This window comes from Silurus meridionalis, chromosome 6 (assembly GCF_014805685.1).
Source record: "Silurus meridionalis isolate SWU-2019-XX chromosome 6, ASM1480568v1, whole genome shotgun sequence".
NCBI lineage: Eukaryota > Metazoa > Chordata > Actinopteri > Siluriformes > Siluridae > Silurus > Silurus meridionalis.
In genome coordinates this window covers 23644815-23660575 of record NC_060889.1, presented here as the reverse complement: position 1 = coordinate 23660575, position 15761 = coordinate 23644815, and the positions used below count along the sequence as shown (strand labels likewise).

Genomic DNA, 15761 nt, shown 5'->3' with positions numbered 1-15761 from the left:
GGCGATGAACAAACAGCAACACGAGAACAAAACTGTGAAGGTGAAACTGTTTCTCCTCCAAACACACACAGACACAAGCGCTTCTCCTGCTACTGGTTTATTTCAAGACTTTTCTTCAAATCCACCGTGAAAACTAAACCCAGTATTAACAACTAAATACAACAATCACATTCACTTCACACAAAGTCAAAGCGCGAGCAACAGAGTCATGAGATTTTACCTTTACATTAAATACACACACACAAAACTAAACACCTCGTTTACTGCTGCTGTGAGAAAGAAACAGTGTTTAAATCTTCATCATCACATTTCAAGTGCTTTTATCAACAAAACACACTTTTAGTGGAGCCTCCATAAAGTCCGTGTTTCCGCTCACGTGCAGCAAATAAGAGTCTCACGTGAAGTCATCATTTGGGCATGACCGTGAATCAAAGTTTCAAAATAAAGGTACCGCAACAAACAATTAAATAAAATCATTCATAAAAGTATAAATAACAAACACAGATTAACTTCTCAGTTATGAAAGTGATTTTACAAAATATAAACATTATATAAACAATTCAAACAATATAATAACAAAATAACAAAAAAAGTTTAATTATTGAATCTTGTACAAATCCACTTATAAATCCTAATAAATTTAATCCTCTAAATCAGTGGTCCCCAACCCCCGGGCCACAGACCAGCACCGGTCTGTGGGTCAATTGGTACCGGGCCGCACAGAAAGAATACATAACTTACATTATTTCCGTTATATTTATTATCTGATTCTGAATGATGTTTTATTTTGGAAAATTACCGCATTCTCTCCATCACATCTGTCTATCACTCACTCTTGATGCATGTCATGATGCCTCGGTCACATGTCTTACCTCCATCCGCTACCTTCTTAAAGGGGCTGCTCCAGCCGCTAACACAATACATTACCTAAATTCAAACCCCCAAGCGAGCAAAATTAACAAACAACACAGTGGATTCACGATTATTATTATATTTAGAAACTATCAGTATTTAGCAGCCCCCCCCCCCCCTCCTCTTAAAGGCCAGTCCATGAAAATATTGTCTGACATTAATTCGGTCTGTGGTGAAAAAAAGGTTGGGGACCACTGCACTGGATGATTATTGATTTTTTTTCACCTGCAAACTTACATCACACACTGTGTGTTTCTCTAAGTGGAGGTGACTCTGGATCCTGATTCTGCAAATCCTCAACTCATCCTGTCTGATGATGGAAAACAAGTGAGATGTGAAGACACAAAACAGAATATCACTGATACTCCACAGAGATTTACTTATGATCGTGCTGTTGTGGGAAATCAGAGTTTCTCCTCAGGGAGATTTTATTATGAGGTGCAGGTCAGAGGAAAACTCACTGGGTATTAGGAGTCATGAGAGAAAATATTAATCGGAAGGAGTGGATTATGCTGAGACCTCGGTATGGATTCTGGACTGTGGGACTGTATGAGAATCGGTATGTGGTTAATGATGATACTATTGTCCCCCTCACACTGAGAGGGAAGGTGGAGAATGTGGGGGTGTTTGTGGATTATGAGGAGGGTTTGGTCTCCTTTTATGATGTGAACTCCGGATCTCATATCTACTCTTTCACTGGTCAGACTTTCACTCAGAAACTTTATCCATTCTTCAATACTTGGTTAAATGATGGAGTTCCACTGATCTGTATTTAATACTCAATACATTTTTCACCTTCACCTTTTAATCATCTATTAAATGTTGAAAATAAAAAGTCGTTTTTTTTTTTTTGGTAAATTAAAAAAATACATATTCCAAATACATATGCTTAACAGTATTATTTTGTGGGGTTTTTTTCTTTCCAAAAATGTATTATTGTTGTTTAATTTTGTCATTACAAATAAAATATTAATAAAAATATTTTTTATTATGATTTATTTTCACAGTTTACTTACAAATTTAAACGTAAACCCAGCCAATTATTTTTGCACAAGCCAGTGCATTCCTAGTGCTGTTCCCAAGCCCGGATAAATTGGAAAGGTTGCGTTCAGAAGGCCAAGGGTGTCTACCCAGCGACTGCTCAGCAAGCGGGGCACAATAAGCCGCGATAGCGGACACATAACCCTTCAGGGTCAAAGAGCCAACCCTGCGGCAAACTGTTCCTGCAGGACCTCTAGGACTAAACCAACCGGGTAATTGACTGGGTTTAATTGGTTTTGCTCGCACCACGCAGAGAACATGCGCCATTTAACGGCATATGGCCTCCTCGTAGTGGTGCTCTGGATTGGGAGATGGTCTTTACTACCTTGGTAGAGAGACCAGCTGCTAAGAACTGTGCCCCCTGGAACCACAGCCTCCATAATTTTGGGCAGGGGAGAACCAGAGTATCCCCCTGCCTGGAAGAGGAGATCCCTCCAGGGAGAAATTCCCCAGGAGGTTCCTCAAAAAGGGACACCAGGTCCGTGAACCATGGTCTGCCTGGCCATCGAGGTACCACCAGAAGGAGACGGACTCCTTCCCGGCGATCTCTCTCTAGATCTTCCTGGAGGGGGAAAGGCATACAAGCGTAGGCCCGGCCATGTCTGTACCATGGCGTCCAGCCCCAGGGCTGGATGAGTTGGACCACAGGAGGTTTTGCCATGCCAGCTTGTATAGGGTGCAAGATTGGAGACCCCCTGTTGCTGTCCTTATGGACCAGCACATTGCGATCACTCATGTCTGGGAGGAAGTGTTTCAGAACCAGAAACATGGCTAGCATCTCCAGGCAGTTTATGTGCCATGTGAGATGGAGCTTGTTCCACCGACCATGGGTGGAGTGTTTTGCGTGTATAGTCGGGTATAGTCCGTAATGTGGGTATAATCCGTAAAGTGGGTAGGATCTGGGCACGAGTTGGGATACACTCTTGACATGGTGCCAATCCATTGCAGGACACACACACACACTACGGGTAATTCGGAATTGAACCCTCGACCCTGGAGGTGCAAACTTGGGAGTGCTAACCACTCAACCTCCATGTCACCCCATACAAACACACTGTTATGAATTCAAGAACTTTTCTTAATTGAACTAAAAATAAAAAAGTCTTACCTCAATTATTTAAAGACATGTAAACTGTATTAGATTTTTGTCAAGTACATCCTTGAGAAGTAATTCATGTCTCTTAAGTCTTTGAAGACATGGATCCAGTACTGTGTATTAGATTAGATTAGATTAGATTCAACTTTATTGTCATTACACATGTACAAGTACAAGGCAACGAAATGCAGTTTGGGTCTAACCAGAGTGCAATAACAGCAAGTGCAGGATATACAGTTTTAACATGAATTTACATAGTTAAATAAAATAAAGACTATAAACAGTAATTTAAAGATGAATATGTACTATAAATGTAATATACAGATGAATATATGTTATATATGTAAAACACAATATACAGAGTAGTGTATATATATATATATATGTACTATAAATATATATATAATTACAGATGAATATATATGTACTATGAACAATAATATACAGATGAATATATATATATATATATATATATATGTATTATGAACATGCTATACAGATGCCTATTACTATACACAGAGATTTACAGAAGGATGTGAGCGGTGAACATAATAATATTGCTATAGCTGTAAACAGAGAACGGGTATATGTACAGTGGTGATGGTTTATTGTGAGCAGCAATAAAAAAAGAGCAGTGTGCAAATGAGCAAGGTTTGTGTAAACAGTCCGTGCAACAACAAAGTGTGAGATGTGTATGTTGTGTGTGTATGTTGTCGCCTTAAAAATCCCCACCACTGTTCAATCCTCTGGTTATGTTTCAGAGAGCCAGTCACACTCTTTCTCAGGCTCTCCCTGCTACTAATCAGCTACACCTGTCCTACTCCTACTAATCACCTACACCTGTTCCCCATTTACCTATGCTCTTTGTGAAGTCCCCATTCCCGCTTACTCGCCATCCAATCTACCAGTTACGACTATAGATCACCTGGACTTCCTACCCTGCGCTTCCCTGCGCGTCCATGCACTTCCCTGCGCGTCCATGCGCTTCCATGCTCCTGCCTACACTTTTTAAGGAGCACTCAGTTAAGTGTACCATTTGCTCCAGTCACGTCAAGCTCTACTGTGTGTATGTTGAAACCAAATAAAGACATTCCGTTTTACTCCCGGTTTCTGACGCCTGGTCTATCCATGGTATTATGATTACTTCAACCAGTAATGTAGCATTTGGATTTTAATGTATGTATCAAAAGTGGATATACCTTCCAAGATAGTTTCATGTATAAGTCAAGTTAAGTCAATTCAAGAAGCATTTATTGTAATTTCTACCACACACAGTGGTACACAGTGAAAATGAGACGTTTCTTCAGAACACTGGTGCTACACTAAACAACATTGAGCTACAACACACAACATAAAGCTACATAAAGTGAATCGAGTGCAACCTCATGCAAACAGTGCAGACAAAAACCAGTGCAGACAGACACCACAGAACAGTGTGGGACAAATATTCATAACACAAAAACACAAAATATCGCCGACTAGTAAACCTACAGTATATTGATTATACACTACTGTGCAAAGAAGAATATAAAGGACTCTAACCAACTAAATGTGACACAAATCAAGAAACTTTGCTCTCTTTTAGTTTAACGTCAGTTTATTGGGTTTGATGCAGTTCATGAAGCACAAAAAATTGACTTGACATGCTGTCAGAAGCTTCTATAAAGTTGGGAGGCAGGGTTTCCTCCACTTGCGCAACGCTGGCGCACTAATGTTTTGTTGCTTTTTTTATTTTATTTTTTATCAAAATGTATTATTATTATTATTTTATTTAGCCATGTTTATTATGTTGGCTGACCCATTTTCTGTTTTAATGCTGAACATGTTTCACAATTAGAAGGATTTAGGAGCACAGCTGCTAAACTTTACTCAAGATTCCTGAAGAGTGGTTGACTAGACATTAGAAGAAAACTGCAAACAAGAGAAACTGAAACAACACAGTGTTTAAAGTAGCATTTTGCTGACAATTAATTCTGTAAGTCTTCACAAAGATGAAGTACTTCAATGCTTTCGTCATCCTAGCTATGCATGCCAATTCACCTGATCCAATATTCAAGGCAATGACATATGCCAATACCTCTTCATCAATTTTGAAGCACCCTTCATCACGTTTGAGGAGCCTGTAACCCATTCAGTTGGGGCACTTATGTGAGAGTCAAGAGGTGAGAGTAAAATAATCCATTTACTCCAGGCAAACTGTTTCAGGAGACGTTTAAGGTATGGTATATTTGAAGAATTTCGGGGAGGCATACCGCCACCGGGTTGCTGACCTGCTAAAATGGGGTAGGGTCCCACGAAGCAAGGGGTGAGTTTCCTACAGGCAGCCTTGAGAAGTAAGTCTCAGGTGGCGGGCCTGGCTCTCTGGTGTATGCTGTAATTCGGAATGGCAGCACGTCATTAACGAACTCCTGGATTAGTGGGGCCAACTGGCATGACCAGGGTAAGAAAAAATGATGAGGACAACGATGATCGAAATGAAGAAGTTGTTTATAACAGTGTAGCAGTGACAAAATACATTATATAATTTGGGTTTATCGGAGTCGGAAAGAACCCAGAACAAACTCTTCCCAGATATTTTGTATTGATCTTCCCTTTGAAGTGTAGATAGGATTTAGCTTTTAAATGTAAATTAAGTTCAAGAAATGAGTAAAGGAACACATGGATGGGTGATACCACTATCGAGCCAGAGGTCAGCAGGTGGAAGTCAACGGTATTTACACCTTTGCTGGTGCCAGCCCCCCAGCAGGTCGGGTTAGGGTATTGTTAAAATGATAATCATGGTCTCGAACACCTTTTGGTTAGAGATAGTCGCTGCCTTTCCCAGACTGATTCGGTGAGCTTCGCAATCTTTGACTCCACTAAGCCCAGACAGGATGCTGCCTGGGCTTAGTGGAGTCAAAGATTGCGAAGCTCACCGAAGAAAGCACTGTTGGTGGAACAGATGTCCAATTGATGTTCCCATTTCTGACTCATGCTTAGAGATGTATGATACCCCATTATTATGATTAGAGAAACATAACACACTATAGAAATGACAACTGAAAGAATAATCTTACTTTTCACCATTTCACACAGTCAACAAGCCAAAATAACACATCCTGAAGATGGCCGATTTTAGATCCTACACACAATAAAATTAACAGATATTTACATAAACTATTCTAAGCAGAAGCTGCTTAAATATTATTTTGGCCTATTTGTATATATATTAAGCATTACATTTTACAAGAGCTTTTAAAATAACAATTATTTATATTTATAAACCATATAATCGATGTCATATAGGTGTAAAACTACAGATCACTGAACATTCTACGTTCAAAAGTATATGGACACCCACCCACTACACCTTAGGCTTTCTCAAACTGCTGCACAACATCAGCAGCACACAGTTGTATAGTTTTTGTATGTTCATGTTACTAAAGAAATTCATACAAATGATATGATTTAAATTGAATCAAATCAAGACTAACACAAATTAATATTCTAATCTTCATAAACACTCATGGGCATGAGAAGGATATGAACATTTTTCTGGATTTACAGGATTTTTTTTTTAAATGCCAAATTTCTCATGTAAATCTTTAAAGAATGAAGAATTTACACAAAATGTACACAAATCTGTTTTAATTCCAGCTTGATGATGGCCCATTTAAAACATCCTACATATATATTATATATTTTTTTGCAAAAATTTAGTCCCTTGCTCACAAAAACAGGAGTAAAGGTCAGCACAATCGCACGCACGCGCACACACAAGAGCAAGGCATGAACACACATGCACTAAAGTGAGGTTCAACAGGATCATTAAGTTTAAGGGTTTACACACATTGCCATCACCTCTTCTTTACACAGTAAGGCTTTACAAACTGCACATAGGACTCTGAGTGGTCATGGCACCTCGACCTTTTGAGGAAGTTTAAACAGGAAGTGTTTGAGTTCCTCTTTCTACCTCTTTTCAGTATAAAGCAAAAGGATCCCTACAAAAGATTCTAGGATGTCAGTGGCAGTTTTGGTCAGGTATTGTTTAACCGTAAGTGAACTATTAGCTGAAAATATACCACACACACTATATATATAAGAGGAGTGAGAGAGAGCCACAGCCCATGTGTGTGAGAGAGAAAGTGAAGAAATTTCTTCCCGTGTTAAATTGTGATTGAATAAATGCCGGAAGGAAAGAAGATGAATGGATTTGACTAATGAGAGGAACCTGCCTGAAATGTATATAAAGAATCCATGACTAGAGGAACTTCTGTGCAAGTCGTAGGTTCATGGAACTTGTGCTCCTGGAACCAGCTGGGTTTGTGTTGCAGTATTTTCTGACTGCTAATAAACTTCTCTGAATCCATTCTTTATGAATTCATCTGATTATTTTCTAAGTCTCAGTAGTATATATTATTTGATCTACTTTATGGTTTAATCTTTAAACTAGCTTTGGTCAATATAGGGCATAAAAGAGAATTTCTTGTATATCATTGTTAATGACTCAAGTATAAACCACTCTGACTTTATACACATATCTTCATAACAATAATGAAACATTCAACAATGAAAGCCAGAGAGATCAAATAGAAAAATGTATAGATAAAACCAGATTCATCCTCTCAAGAGTGCATTGTAATTCATTATAAACCATATTTAAACAATATATAAAAAAACAATTTCTGAAAAAATATATATTTTTAAGTTTCAACCCCTCAGACAGTCAACAACCAAAATATTACACTTAATATTATTTTAGAAGAACTATACTAAATTCTAGTATTAATAAAAGTCAATATTTATGTTTTCACTTAACCACATTGTCACACAAATGCAATTGTACACCTTATAGTTTCCTATAGATTTAAATTAAATGTTCAGATGAACAATTATAATGAATAAAAAAATACCAACAACAAAAATATTTCTCCATCCACAAAAATGTATATACAGCATTGTACAGCAGAAACATCCTGTTTTATATAGATAAAGTTTCTTTACTCCTTTATTACTTCATTCTAGATGTTGAATTTATCAGTGTGAACTGTCAAATAAAAATAATTTCATTAATAAGAATATTAGTTATTACATTTATTGTAAGTTATTTCAGGTACATGTGGATTAAATTTTAGGGAATTTAATTGGTTATTACATTATGAATGTGTCCTAAATAAATCTGTGTTAATATAATTAACAATTAAGAAATCACACCAACATGCTTTCAGTTAATATAAAAATAATTACAAAAATAGTAAATAATATGTAATAATAAAAAGTAAATTGTACAAAACTACTAAAAATGTTTTTACCTCAAGCTCTGTAAAATTTCACTGCCAGAATGAGGGTCAGCAGCAGATACACAGACACCATCACTAGACTACTGATCAGTCTGAACACTGATACTGGAGCTTCTGCTTCTGAGCAATAAGGAGTTAAAAGATGAGGAGTAAAAAAATAAAAACATTGTGTAAAGTGTAGAACAATCTCTAATAAATACAATACTCACATGAACACCAGCACATTAATGATTATATGACAATATATTGCAATTGTTTTTATATTTTACAAAATTTCTATTCTTTAAATTAAATAATCTTTCACCTCTGACTGAAATCCAGCTTTTTGGTGACTCTCCTCTCTCTGGGTGTTTACAGTGATAGAAACCTTCATCTGACTTTGAGACACTACTGAAGATCATCTCTCCAGCAGTCTGGTTCTGGAGAACTGAATCATCTTTATAAAAATCAACACCAGAGTCTGAGATCTTTGTGTTGCGATATAAGCAGTGCAAAGTCAGAGGATGTCCCTCAGTTACAGGATGGACAGGACTGTCCAGGATCACACCACCATCTGTAGGAAAGAGAAAAACACCTTCAGTGAAATCTGCACACCACCACCTGGTTTCATGTAGAAGATCACATTTTATTGCCTTTTAATATGCAAGCTATAACAAAGATTAGATTATAAACAATAATATAATATAATATAATATAATATAATATAATATAATATAATATAATATAAGCATTAAAAAAAGACTATACATTAATCCAGTTATGCCCAGGTCTCCTATCTTGAGCTTTTTTTTAATTGGACACAAAAAAATTATGCCTTTTCCTTTATTAATAATCACACTATATGAAGACTCACTGTGTACTGTGATGTTGACCGGATTACTGCATTCTCCAGATTCAGACTGACACCAGTAAACTCCAGTGTGTGATAGAGAGATGGAGCTGATGTAACATGTAGTTCCTAAATCTAATGAACATTCATACCATCTCTCATTGTGTGTGTATCCTCTCACTGTCCATCCAGTAGAGTCTCCGTGGTCCTTCAGCTCATTGACAGCGAGTCAGCAGTAAAGTCAAGTCAAGTCAAGTCAAGTCAAGTTTATTTGTATAGCGCTTTTCACAACAGACATTGTCTCAAAGCAGCTTTACACAAATCAACAGTGATGGTGAATGGTGTGCATTTGTCCCTGATGAGCAAGCCGTGGCGACTGTGGCAAGGAAAAACTCCCTTAGATGTTATGAGGAAGAAACCTTGAGAGGAACCAGACTCAAAAGGGGAACCCATCCTCATCTGGGTGACATCAAGAGTTTGATCATAAATCTTTCAACAATACAGAACACTGGAGAGTGAGAACTAACATGATTACTGGAGTATAAGATTATAAGTAATGTTCTTTCTGCAGTCTTAAACAGTCTATATGGTTAGTAGCTCCGAGTTTTATAAGCTCAGCATTTGTGATCACCACAGATCCAGCATCAGCTTCTCCATGCCAGAGCCTTTAAACACTCCAGGAGGTCCAATGTCAAAACTCCACACATGTAGCGGGATCCAAATGGCACTGGTACGTCTCTAGATGGTTCAGGATGTTTGTGAGTTCGGCATCTACTTCTTTAAAGGTCCGTAATCATCACGAGGTGGGAGGTGACTGGAGCTGGAGCAACCTCAGGATGCCTCGGGATGGGGAGAGAAAGAGAAGCAGTGGAGAGGAATTAGCGTAGCTGCTGTTCATGATATTAACAGCACAAGTTGATAATGTGCATGTGATCAGATGTTCTGGAGCACAAGGTTATGATGTGATGTGTGTTATGTGTAGGCTTTGCTAAAAGATACGTTTTAATCTACACTTAAATTGGGTGAGTGTGTCTGAGCCCCGAACACCGTCAGGAAGACTATTCCAGAGTTTAGGAGCTAAATGTGAAAATGCTCTACCACCTTTAGTGGACTTTGCTATTCTAGGAACTACTAGAAGCCCAGAGTTTTGAGATCTCAGGGGCGTGGCGGATTGTAGCGTGTTAAAAGACTGGATAGATACACGGAGCCAAACCATTTAGTGCTTTATAAGTGAGAAGTAATAGTTTGTAGTCTATTCGAAACTTAACAGGAAGCCAATGTAGGGACGATAAGATCGGGGTTATGTGATCATATTTTTTTGACCTTGTAAGAACTCTGGCTGCTGCATTCTGGACTAACTGAAGCTTGTTTATTAATGAAGCAGGACATCCACCTAGTAACGCATTACAGTAGTCTATTCTGGAGGTCATAAACGCATGGACGAGCTTCTCTGCATCGGATATAGACAACATATTTCTTAGCTTAGAAATATTTCTAAGGTGAAAGAAGGCTGTTTTGTAACCTGATTGATGTGATTTTTGAAAGACAAGTCGCTGTCTAAAATAACACCCAGGTCTTTTACCGTTGAACTAGTGGTTACAGAACATCCGTCTAAATGCAGGTTGAGATGCTGGAGCGTCTGTATACCAGTTTTGGGCGATGAGCAAAATCTCAGTCTTATCAGAATTTAAAAGTAGAAAGTTATGGGTCATCCAATCTCTTAGTTCCTTAACACACTCAGTCATCCGGGTTAATTGAGCTGTATCGCCTGGTTTAGATGAAATATATAGCTGAGTATCATCAGCATAACAATGGAAGCTAATTCCATGCCTTCTAATAATATTTCCTAACGGAAGCATGTATATTGTGAAGAGCAGGGTCCTAGAACTGAACCTTGCACGCCATAATTTACTTGCATTAGCCTGGATAGCTCTCCATTCAAATCTACGAAATGGTAACGATCGGACAGGTAGGATTTAAACCAGCTTAATGCCTGTCCCTGAATGCCGATGTAATTTTGTAAGCGATCTAGGAGGAGATCATGGTCTATAGTGTCGAATGCAGCACTAAGATCTAGTAAAACCAACAGCGAGATGAAGCCTTGGTCTGAAGCTAAAAACAGGTCATTAGTTATTTTAACTAGAGCAGTTTCTGTGCTATGATGGGGCCTAAAACCTGACTGAAATTCTTCAAAGATATTGTTCTCTTGCAGGTAGGAACATAACTGTGCAGCGACAATCTTTTCTAAAATCTTAGACATAAATGGGAGATTTGAAATTGGTCTGTAATTTGATAACGTGTTTGGATCCAGATTAGGTTTTTAATGAGGGGCTTAATAACTGCTAACTTGAGGGATTTAGGGACGTGACCTAAAGATAGTGAGGAGTTAATAATATTTAGAAGAGGCTCACCAGTTGTATATAACACTTCCTTCAGTAATTTAGTAGGAATTGGATCTAACTGACATGTTGTCGATTTAGCTTTGGCAATAACATTATACAGCTCTTCCTGTCCTATACATGTAAAACAGTGGAGTTGTGGAGTTGAAGGTAACACTGTCTCAGGAGATGCTGTAAGAGGTTGAACTGCCACAATTGTTTTTCTAATGTTATCTATTTTTTCAGTGAAGAAAATCATAAAGTCCTCACTACTAAACTGTGATGGAACACAATTTTCAGAGCCCTGATTTGTAGTTAGTTTAGCTACTGTACTGAAAAGGAACCTGGGATTGTTTTTGTTGTTTTCTATAAGTTTGCTCAGGTGTTCAGCTCTAGCAGCTTTTAGCGCCGTCTGTAGCTGAGCATACTGTCTTTATACGCGATTCTAAATACCTCCAATTTAGTTTTCCTCCATTTTCTCTCCAGATTACGTGCTGTTCTCTTGAGGGCATGTGTATGACTATTATACCAAGATGCAGGTGCTTGGTCTCTAACCTTTTTTAACCGGATAGGGGCAACGGTGTCTAATGTGCTAGTGAGGATAAGGTCTATGTTCTTAGTTATCTCATCAAGATTAATAGTAGTTATGGGTTTAGTGAGAAATTGAGATAAATCAGGCAGGTTATTTACGAATCTGTCCTTAGTGGTTGGAACAATAGTCCTACCAGGTCGATAACGTGGTGCAACACGGCTAATCTGCTCTACCGGTAGTGTGTACAGTATGAGGTAATGGTCTGTGATGTCATCACTCTGAGGTAAAATATCTATATCAGTGACGTCTGCTCCGTGTGATATTATTAAGTCTAGTGTGTGGTTAAAGCGATGAGTTGGTCTGGTGACGTTTTGTTTAACCCCAAAAGAGTTTAATAAGTCAACAAATGATAATCCTAGAGCATCGTTTACATCATCTACATGAATATTAAAGTCTCCTACAAGCAGCAAAAAAAACAGTAAAGTGTTGAGTTCTGCGAGGATTGACTATCAGAGACACTGGAGGATATTCAGCTGAAACAAAAAAAGGATAAAATGCTCCAGATATGACAGTGACAGTGATGGCTCCCTTCCAGATGCACTGAAAAGCTTCTAAACAACCTTCTACATAGGGACCATCGAAAGCATCCTGAGCAGCTGCATCACTGCCAGTTTTGGGAACAGGACTGCTGAGAAGATAATCGGGGTGCTTCTTATTTCAATAATAGACATTTACTCTGCATGCTGCATCCGTAAAGCCACCAGCATTGTGGCTTATCACACACACACACACACACACACACACACACCACACAAACAATCTTTTGCACACACCCCCATTTTCATACTGTATATGCACAATCCTTCTTGCACAGTCTACTGTACTGGTCGGGTCTACTATGTTACTGTTTTTCCTCTATCATGCTGTCTTTCTTTTTTTTGCACTGAATGTTGCACGTTAGTTTGGCGTTATGTGTACTTTTGTGTTCCTTTTGTAAATTTATGTTTGGTGTAGCACCTTGTTTCTGGGGAAACGTTGTTTCGTTTTACTGTGTACTGCACTGTATATGGATGAAATGACAATTAAGCCGACTTGACTTAACTTGCTTTGAGATATGGGCATGTGCCGTAGCATAAATGAAATCCACCAGGTGTCGCTGTTGCTGTGAAAACATTCAGTCTTCCTTTAAGATGTCTAAAACCTTGCATGGGATTTTTATGTTATATGTCAGACTTTGATTAGGATGATGGTCTTTTAAAATAATTGACCTATGTTTTATTGAGAAAATTTAATTGTAAATGTAATAAGGTCTAAGCACAGCATCTTTCAGTTTTTTTTTCAACTTAACTTGCCAGAAATGTACTTTTGGTTGATAAACAAAATGCTACTGATTTATTTCTCACCAGTAATCCACAGTGGCTGATCTTTGCTGTACTGTGAGTAAAAGACTTCTTCTCCTCTCACTGCTCTGCACATATAAACTCCTGTGTGGTTCAGAGTAACAGAACTGAGAGTGTAGGAGCCTCCAGATCCTCTGCTGCTGTCTGAGAGAAGCTCTGGTCTGTGCCTGAGAGAACTCTGCCTGTCTCTGTAGAGAACATCTGTGTACCAGCTGAATGTCCAGCCTGTAGATGAGGATTTAATCTCACAGCTTAGAGTCACTGAGTCTCCTTCAGTCAGCCAATTCTGTGAAGACACACTGACTACTGCCTCTGCTGTTTCTGATGGACAACAAATTGGAAAAGTTAATTTATACAGAGAGCCAATTATGTTACATATAACCAATGACAAGATGTGACAAACACACACACAAACACACACACACACACACACACACACACACACACACACACACACACACACACACACACACACACAAACACACACACACACACACACCTGATACAGCAAGAGTAACAGCGTCACTGGTCTGTGATCTCTGAATGTCACTGATTCTCAGTCTACAGGTGTAGTTACCGCTGTCTTCATGTATAACTGAGTTGAGGCTGAACTCCTGTGTATTGTGGTATAATTGGCTATTATTCTTATACCAGCTGTACTGCCACTCAGTGTCTCCTCCTCCCTGTATTTCACATCTGAAAGTCACAGTCTCTCCTCTGAACACATGATTATCAGGTCTTATGATCACCACAGGCTTAAGATTCTCTGCAGAAACATAATCGTATTAATAACAACCCACATATACACAATGCAATAAACACTGTTCTTAGACTACTACAAAATAAAGCATTGTGTGTATATATATATATATATATATATATATGTTACAAATATTTTCACAGATTTATTTACTTTTTCACTCTAGACATTACTTTTCACAAAATTGACAGAAAAAAATAATACAGAAAAGGCATTACTTAAAAAAGGGCTTTCAGCCTCTCAGACAATACAATATATTTAATCTGGTGGTGTATCTAAGACTAGTATTTTATAAGCAAAGTCTTAACACTTCTTTGTTTAGTTCATTACTGTTTACTTTTCTTAAATATAGAAACATTTAATTTAATTCAATATATTTTTAAAGGCAGCTTTTCTTAACAGGATTTGTAAATGTTTTGACTCACCAGTAACATTTACCCAGAGTGCATCACTGTAGTGTGTGTAGTAGACTGGGTTTCCTCTTCCAGCTCTGCATCTGTACTGACCTCCATCAGAGACTCTAACTGATCTGATGGTGTAGGAGTGTGTTTCAGTCTCAGTTTCACGGCTCTGTGTGTCTTTGCTCCAGTAAAACTTCCATCCAGCAGACTGCAGCTTCAGTGTACAGTACAGAGTCACTGAGTTTCCTGTCAGTGCAGCTCCTTTAAGATCTAATGTGAGTTCAGGTTCAGGTTTTTCTGTAGGAGGAGATTAAACACACAGTTCATGTGCTGCTCTCAGAGTGTTATTCATAATCACTACTACACTAATACAGGCAGAGACATGCTGTTAGTGACACCAGGCAAAAACTCTTATGATTTAAGGTCTCTTGAGTTGAGTTGAGTTGAGTAATCATAACTTAAAATTTTATTAGTAACTCTGATACATCAAACAATATTTAATTGATAGATCAGTTCAATAGATTATACACACCAAGGTTTGATTACTGCCAGCCCTATTAAATACAAATTAAATACAATCTTTCTCAACTAGATTCAAGAGTTTCTTGCCATATGTACAGGAAACAGTCGGTTATGAAACTCTTTCACAATACAGTTCTTACTCTTTGAATTCTCCCAGCGTATGATGTCAATTATAAGGAAAAAGAGACATAAATAAGAATAAATGACACTAGCTTGGTTGATTGCAAGAATACACTCTTTGAACTACTGAAATACTTCATTTAAAAATTAAAGTTTTGGAGTGGTATAGTCAATTTCATGACTTGATCTATGCTGAGGTGTTGTGGCAAGACTGTTTAATTACAGTTTTTCCATAAAAGTCCTCCATTGTGGCTGAATTAAAGCAATTCTGCATGGACAAGTGGGACAGAAGTGGGACCACAGTGCTGTGATAAACAGACCATGAGATTTCAGGTGTAATACCTTTTTCACATGTCTGATATATAGGTGTTTTATCTTTAGGTTTCACCTTCATTCAATTAAATTATCATTTTACATTTGTGTTTTTTTATATATTCATTATATGTTTACTTCATTTCACCTCATCATCTCAAAATCTGGGCAAACAATTT

At 37.9% G+C, this 15761-nt stretch overlaps 1 protein-coding gene across 1 annotated transcript in view; it reads left to right on the top strand.

Annotated features, from left to right (window-relative positions):
• Positions 1 to 15761, top strand: part of LOC124387230 (butyrophilin subfamily 1 member A1-like) — a 65966-nt gene that overhangs the window by 15471 nt on the left and 34734 nt on the right. The window lies entirely within an intron of this gene.